The following is an 8,110-nucleotide window of genomic DNA, read 5'->3' as shown; positions in this document are numbered from 1 at the left end:
GCCTTAACTTTATGCGGTCTTGTTTATTTATGCCTGCCAAGCCCTAGGCAGATCTGTTCAGAGATCAGTTAGCCCAAAGATAGTCAACCCATAGCTTGTGGCATAGATAACCACTGTGTGGTATGCATCTGGTAGGTGATGGAGAAGGGAACAGCAACAGATAAGGCAGGGAAGGGGACTGGAGTGCATTTGAAGTGGGTACAGAGCTTATCCTATGTTACTCCTGCCAAAAAGGCTGGCCCCGACTGAATTTTAGTCTATCCCCTTACCGACAATGCAGGATCAATTATACCTGAAGCATCTTCAAGATGAACATCTAACTTGTTTTTAAAAGCTTCCAAAAATGGAGATTCCACAGTTTTCCTAGGCAATCTGTTGTAGTGCCTAGCTATGCTTAGAAGTGAAAAGAAATTTTCTAACATTCAGCCTAAATCTCCCATGTTGCAATTTAAGTATGTTGTTTCTTGCCCGATTCCTGGTGGGTATGGAAAACAATTGCAGAATCACTGAAAATGGGAGTTGGAAGGGACCTCAGGAGGTCACATCCAGTCCAACCCCCTGATCAAAGCAGGACCAGCCCCAGCTACATCATCCCAGCCAAGGCTTTGTTTAGCTGGGTCTTAAAAACCTCCAAGGATGGAAAGAGTCCACCACCTCTATGGGTAAACTGTTCTAGTGCTTCACCACCCTGCTAGTGAGAAGGTTTTTCCTACCATCTAACCTAAACTTCCCTTGCTGCAACTGGAGCCCATTGCTCCTTGTTCAGTCATCTGTCCGCACTGAGAATGGTTCAGCTCCATCCTCTTTGGAGGGAGGTGAAGGCTGCTATTCAATCCTCTCTGAGTCTTCTCTTCTCCAGACTAAATAAGCCCAGTTCCTTCAGCCTGTCCTCACAAGTCATGTTCCCCAACCGCCTAACCACTTTTGTTGCCCTCCGCTGGACTCTCTCCAATTTGTCCACATCCTTTATATAGTGGGGGGCCCAAAACTGGACACTGGACTCCAGAGGTGGCCCCACCAGTGCCAAATAATTACTTCCCTCGATCTGCTGGCAATGCTCCTACTAATGCAGCCCAGGATGCCATCAGCCTTCTTCACACCCTGGCTCATATGCAGCTTAGCTCCTACTGTAACCCCCATGTCCTTTGCTGCAGAGCTGCTGCTTAGCCCGTCAGTCCTAGCTTGTACCAGTGCATGGGGCTGTTCTGTCCTAAGTGCAGGACTTTGCACTTGTCCTTGTTGAACCTCATGAGATTTCCTTTGGTCCAATTCTCCAATTTTTCAAGGTCTCTCTGAATCCTTGCCCTACTCTCCAGTGTATCTAGTACTCCCCCCAGTTTGGTGTCATCCACACACTTGGTGAGGATGCACTCTATCCCAGCTTCTAAGTCATTGATGAAATATAGCAGTTGCTGTTTAAGGAGAGCTGAGAGCTTTGTCCAAAGTGGGACCTGAACCCACAATCCCTGGATCAAGGGACCAGTGCCTTGTCCATCAGGCACAGACTATTTATTAAACTTCCTCTTTGCAGCAACCTTTTATATATTTGAAGACCATTACCATCTCTCTCTTTTGGCTCCTTTCCACTCCACGCCCTCCCCCCAGACTAAAAAAATCTAAACGTTTGCTCATGCATCATGTTTTCTTTACCTCTGATCATTTTTATTGCTCTCCTGCGGGATCTCTCCAACTGGCTTGCATCTTTCTTGAAGTGAATGTAGTTCCCCAGTTGAGGTCTTACCAAGTGCTGAGTAGACCAGAAGGATTACTCCAAATGGCTTACATATAAAAATGCTGGGTTATATGTCCCAGGATGAGTTCTGTACTTTTCTCAACTTTATGACACTGTCGAGTCTCAGCTGATTCACTAACCCCAGCTGCTTTTTTTTCAGAACTGCTGCCGAGCTAGTCATTCCCCATCTGGTGTTTGTGCAGCTGCTCTTCCTACCTAAGGGTAGTACTTTGCGCTTGTCCTTATTAGAATGGCATCCAATTTATTTAATTTATTTTTCCAATTTCTCAAGATTAGTTTGAATTTTAATCCTGTTCTCCAAAGTGCTCAGCTGGGATATATTGCAGGCATCATCTGAAAGTTTAATAAGTATACTGTCTAGTCAATTATCTAAGTTGCTAATGAAAGTATCGATTAGTACCAGGCCTACAACAGATTCCCTGCAGAACCCTATTTGATGCATCCTTCCAGTTTGACAGGAAACCACTGACAGCTATGATATAAGGATTGCTTTCCAACTGGTTATACAACTGCCTCAGTAGTTTGATATGCCCCTAGACGGCTCATAAGAAAGTCATGAGACAGAGTGAAGTAGCTTACCAACGTCAAGCTATTTTGCAGCTACTGCTTCTTTCCTAAGCTTTTTGTTTTTTAAATTCTGTCTCAGAAGGATAATAGGTTGATTCAACATGATTTGTTTTTTGTCAGATCCATGGTGGCTGTTTATCACCTTGTTACCTTTCAAATATACATAAACAGGTTATTTGTTCCAGTATTTTTCTGGGAATTGAAATAAGACTAACCAGTCTCGTATTCCCTTGGTCCGCCTGTTTCTATTTTTCAAAAGACAGGCACTTTGTTTGCCCTTTTCCAGCTTTCTGGCCCCTCGTCTACCCTCCATGTGCTCTCAGAAACGACTGCTAGTGGCTTCGACATTGCTTCAGCCAGATCCCCAAGTATTCTGGGGTAAATTTCACCAGGCCCAGCTAATTTGAAAACAACTAATTTATCCAAGTACGTTCTGTTCTCTTCCTCCCTCTTTCAGCCCAACTTGTCCAATGTCACCAACACTAATTGAGCCCAATTTAAATCATTCAGCTTCATCCATTATTTGTTTTCCCTCCCCATCAAGGTTCAGACCAACTCTTCCCTTGGTCCTCCTCTTCCCGGTACCATACTTCTAAAACCTGTTACACTTCCTGTTCCTTGCTAGTTGCATCTCATTTTGTGCCTCAGCCTTTCTGACATTTATCCCCATGTCTCCATCTCCTTCTGAACAGTGTTATTAACTTTTTTTAGTTACAGCAGTTACAGACAGGAGATTGTAAAGGACAGGACATTTCGGTGTTCGCTGCGCCCCAGGGTGTTAGTATGGTTTGATTTGCAAGCTAGATACGTGCACTCCAAAGGAGTCTAAAAGCATTTCAGTTCCCCAGAGACTTGCAAACGGTGAGAGAGAGCTGTACGCCAGGCTGTAGTATATCACATAAAACATCACATACTCCTCAGAAAAGCTCAGTGAATCCTATATAGGTTTCACAAACCCAAGTAAGACTGCCGGGAATTTTGCCTGAGCAAGAGATATAAGACTGGACCTGATGATGCTGATTCCTATCGATTCTTTTACTACAACACCAGGCACATAACAAAAGGTTTAATAACTTAGTTTTAGCAGCTCCCCAAAACCTTGCATCTAAATCACAAGGAACTAGCGTGTCAGGATTGAAAGATTGACTCTTAAAACCACAAATACAGATTCTTTTGTCCAACATCAGGGAAAATTAACTAGCGGTCACATAACAACAAGGCTTCCTGGTAGAGCACGTACTATGAAAGTTACCTTTACATTTTAAATTCTCTGGAGCAGGGATTAGCATTTATCACACTTGTACGGCACTTAGAGTAATGGAACTACGACTCAGCTGAATTTTCCCCCTGCTGCTGCAGTGTAAGTGTGAACTAATTATTCCTAATCCTTCACGCTCCAAAAGAGCCCTGTGAAGAGATGCTAGAGCATTTGTAACAGTTTGCAAGGGGCTGCTTAAGTGTTTCCCGATTCACTTTGAGCGGGAAGGGGAAGGTGCTACCGATATCAATGAACGCAGCTTTCTTATGAGAAAGTATTACTTACATGAATAAAGAGTGCAGAATTAGACAACCAGTAATTAAGGACCTGGCTGATAAATTTGAACCAAGGAGCGATGGTACAATTAGGTAATTTGCTAATTACATCGAAGAATTAGGTATTAAAAAGTAGAACTTCTTTCTTTTCCATTTTAAGTTCCTAAATATGTACATCTGTCTTGTGTAGCACAGAGCTGATATATTCTGAAGAAGATAAAGACTTGTTAAGGACTAAGGGACAGATATTTTGGTGCCCAAGTACCTTGAAAAAAATCTGACTCTAAGGCCCTTTGCATTTGAAAGGAGTCTTGCTAATGAGACAGGCAATTCTCCCCTTAATTCCAAGGGCCTAAATCCTTGGCTGGCTCAATTGCTTCCCTTCACTGACATCCCCATTTACATCAGCCCAGCAGGGATGGAACCAGTATGCAATGAGCCCCATAGTCATTAATAAGACAGCTGAACTTAGCATGATTAATCGGAGGAGATGCTCTATAGTCCTGGCAAGGGTAGGCTAGACTCCGTTCCAGGTGGAAAACCAGGGTCGTTTCACAGAACAGTAAAACCGTTCTATTACGCGCATTTACTTACAAGCAGGTCTTACCCAGAAGCTTTACCTGTCTGGGATTTCCAAGCCCTATCTATAAACCTCTCTTTATAAGGTGCTAAACGTTCTCAGTGAAAAACAGCAAATCATTAGGATCTGTCACAATCCTTCCTGTAATCTTTTTGTTTGTTTGTTTGTTTGTTTGTTTGTTTTAAAAGCATTCAAGATCCTTGCTTTAAAAAAAAAATCCCATTCAACAGATTCTTGCCAAGATGCAATGAGCCAGATTCCTTCCTCGGCTGATTTCATACTTCCCGGATGGCACTATGGCCAGAACCGGGCCTCGTGATGAGCAGAGAGCTTTCCCGGAGTGGGGAACTGGCTCCCGCAGCCACTTCTCTCCGTACCCAGGCACAAAGAACAAGTCAGGGGAGCATGAAACATCCCTGCACTTTATTTAAATTCTTAGCAGCCCAATGATCCATTTAAGATTGGAGCCACCTGATACAAGTCAAGTCAGCCTTGAGGCTGAATTATATCCGTGGTCCTTCTTTCTTGTCCAGTTGATTCAAGTAGATAGGTAATATATCTGCTATGGTGTTAAATAGTTAAACAAGAGCACTTTGTTAGTGCTTTCTGTATATTCATCTCATTCTGATGAAAGTTAAATTAAGAAACCAATTTTTCAAATCTTATCACAGGGATAAAAATTCTCTTCATTATCCAGGTGGAAGCACTTTGGGCACTGAGATTACTTCAGAGTTAATAATAATTGTGTCTTGACTTCATCATGATGTTTTATTTCTGACACATTTATTTGGATGAAATGTTGACAATCTGACTCAGTGCTGAACAGGTCTACTGGCTACCCAGCACCAGCTTCTCATGGGGCACTTTAAAAGATATTAGGTCAAAGCACTGCTCATTAAGCAGGTCCATTTTAGTGGGCTCTGAAAGGGCTCACGCATTTGTGCTATTACCTGTACGTGATATGCACTAGCTTATATTTGGTCTGAACCAATCTTCACTGAAGTCCTATTAATTTTAATTGGAACTGGATCAGAGGGCGTATAAGGGTTATTGCTTGGAATACATAAGCAACATAGATTTCTCTTTTGGGCATATTTAAATGTTGTGATTATAATTGTGGCAACATACGGTATGCAGGCACTTCTCAAATTAGTTTATCACACACAAATACTGACCATAAGGTATATTTTCTCTATACGAAGAGACCGCAATCATGTTGCATTATTAAACTTTGTAATCCACTGTCATAGAGCACTTTCAATTGCACAATGGAAAACCCATGGGCTTGGAAACAGGCAGTTTGAATGTGAGAAGCTCGAAGGGATGTATGCAATCCAAAGCTTCTTCTAAATCAGCACACAAGTAATCTGAGCTGCAAAGTCCAAGCCTGTGTCAAAAATGTGTTCACATGCTACACTCATGAAGATACATTCACTATCTAGATAGCCCTCTAAATGTACTGATATATGTATTAGTCTCGCATGATTCCTGCTCAGTTTGACTGTAAGTGTATGTAACTTGACTTAGATATTTGGAAAATAATGTTCATTGTAAGGAATAAGATTCCTAGAGCGTATGTTCAATTGGATGCTGTCTGTAAACACAAAAATGTGCATGTGCAAACACTGTCATTTCTGTTTTTCATTTAAATGGTTTCACTTCGCATTGTACTTTGACAAATAAATGTTATACCTGTATGAAACCACTGGGTTGCCCGACTGGGAAATGTTATTCCGTACAACTTTAGTAACACCGCTCTGTAAAAGCAGTCCCGGTTTTGGATTTGGTCCACTTGTATTTTAGATGAGAAGCTTTTAATCAGTCTTTCCTTACTTGTCACTTGTGGAAATAGTAAACACAACTTCAGTCTCATCTGAAAATCTCAGCACCTAGCACGTTTCGTTTCAGAATCAATGGCAATAACAGCAGAACCGAAATATTTCAAGACGCTGGTGATGTCTACGATTGTGGAGGACAGGTTCCTAAAACCGGGATCCGTCGCATGAATTCATATGATGGGGGTAGGACAGCTTATTTTACTGCTGGTATTTTGTGATTTGATGGCAAATGTCCGCAGGACTTCTAGGATAGTTGCCCTGAGACTATACCAGGTACACCAAACACTGGATTCCCTCTTGAGCCTTGTGATCTTTAGGGCAAAAATCTCCAGCCGGCTGGTTAAATGCTCAAGAAAATCTATCCAGAACACCAGTATTGTAAGTATTCCTCAGAGTGCTGAACTGCAAACAAATTGTCAGGTATCCAGTCTTGATGTAGCAGCCACTGCTGGGGTTTTAAATCCATAAGCGACTAGTTGTGAGAGAGGGAGTTTTGCATTCTCCTGTTCAAGCCAGATACACCGATAATTCACTTTGATGGGTCAGCTGTATTTATTTATTCCTGCCAGGTATTGATAGAAAGCTTTTCTGGAAGCAAGAATGAAAACCAAGTAAGATGAATTTTAGAAAGCAAATCATTGGGATTTCTCATGAACTGACCCAAGTCCAACTTAAAAAGATAGAAAATGTGAGACTTGGGATGAAGTCCCTGGGGCAAAATTCCAAGTTTCTGAAGCCTGATAGTACCAATTCCTAGCTTTGCTATGGACTTCATGTCTGACTATGAGCAACGCTTAATTTCTCTCTTCCTCAGTTTGCCCATCTGTAAAATGGGGAGGTTAGCTTTTTGCTCCACCTAGCCTCTTTTGGGCTAGGCTTGTACTTATATTGCTTTTTAGGGCAGGAACTGTTTTTTATAGGGTCTAGCATGACTGAACCCTGATCTTAGGGTTTCTAAATGCATCTGTAACATAAATAAAGGAAAACTTCATACTAAGGATGATATCTTTTCTTGAAGAATTCATGAACTGATGTTGCTTTCTTGTCAGACTCAACTGGCAAAGTCTAGTCCTTGCCCTGAGGCCTATCATAATAGCTAACAGACAAGAGATTGAGCATAGTTACTGCTACAATTAAAACCTAACTGAGTAAGATGAATAGCAAAAAGCTTGTAGCTGTGGGTGGGGGAATGCATCTCTACTGAGAAGAGAAAACGGGGTATAACCTCTGCAAACAGAAGACAGAAGGATTGCAAATGTGGTTGAGTAGAAAGTGATAGACTTGATCAATATAAGGCGACCGCACTCCTTTCAATGTTATGCTAACGATCCACTTTTGATGTCAGAGTTCCCACCTTGTATTAATCATTTTCCTCCAATAATGTTCCTTTTAGTGCTTGGTTGGCTTCCATACAAATCCACTGATGGCTTTTCATTCATTTTTCATAGACTTTGCTATCAGTCAGGGGGTATTTACATAACTTGATGGAAGTGTCAGCTGTACTGAATTATGTTCTGCATAGGCCTCAAGTCATTTCTCCCTTGCTGTTAATGAGAAATAACAGTCTGCATCAGGTAAATGTAAGAGCTGTAATAGCTTTATCAAGTCACCTTAGTTCTTTTGGCAGGTGGAGGAAGTTCTCAAAACTTTTTCAGACCATAACTGCATGTGGTTGAGTGACTGAACCCGTCCTTGCAGCGTCCCTCAGCACAGTGAAACGCAGGCCGCACTTAACCGTACATCTGAGGCGCACAGCTTGTGCTGCATTGTAATACCACGGGGTCTGCCAGCTCCTGACCCCACATAAGGAATCACGAAATAAACTACTACACTGCACTC

Source organism: Gavialis gangeticus, unplaced genomic scaffold, assembly GCF_001723915.1.
Source record: "Gavialis gangeticus isolate Ggan-Ray unplaced genomic scaffold, GavGan_comp1, whole genome shotgun sequence".
Classification (NCBI taxonomy): Eukaryota; Metazoa; Chordata; order Crocodylia; family Gavialidae; genus Gavialis; species Gavialis gangeticus.
Note: the sequence above shows the minus strand (reverse complement) of the source record.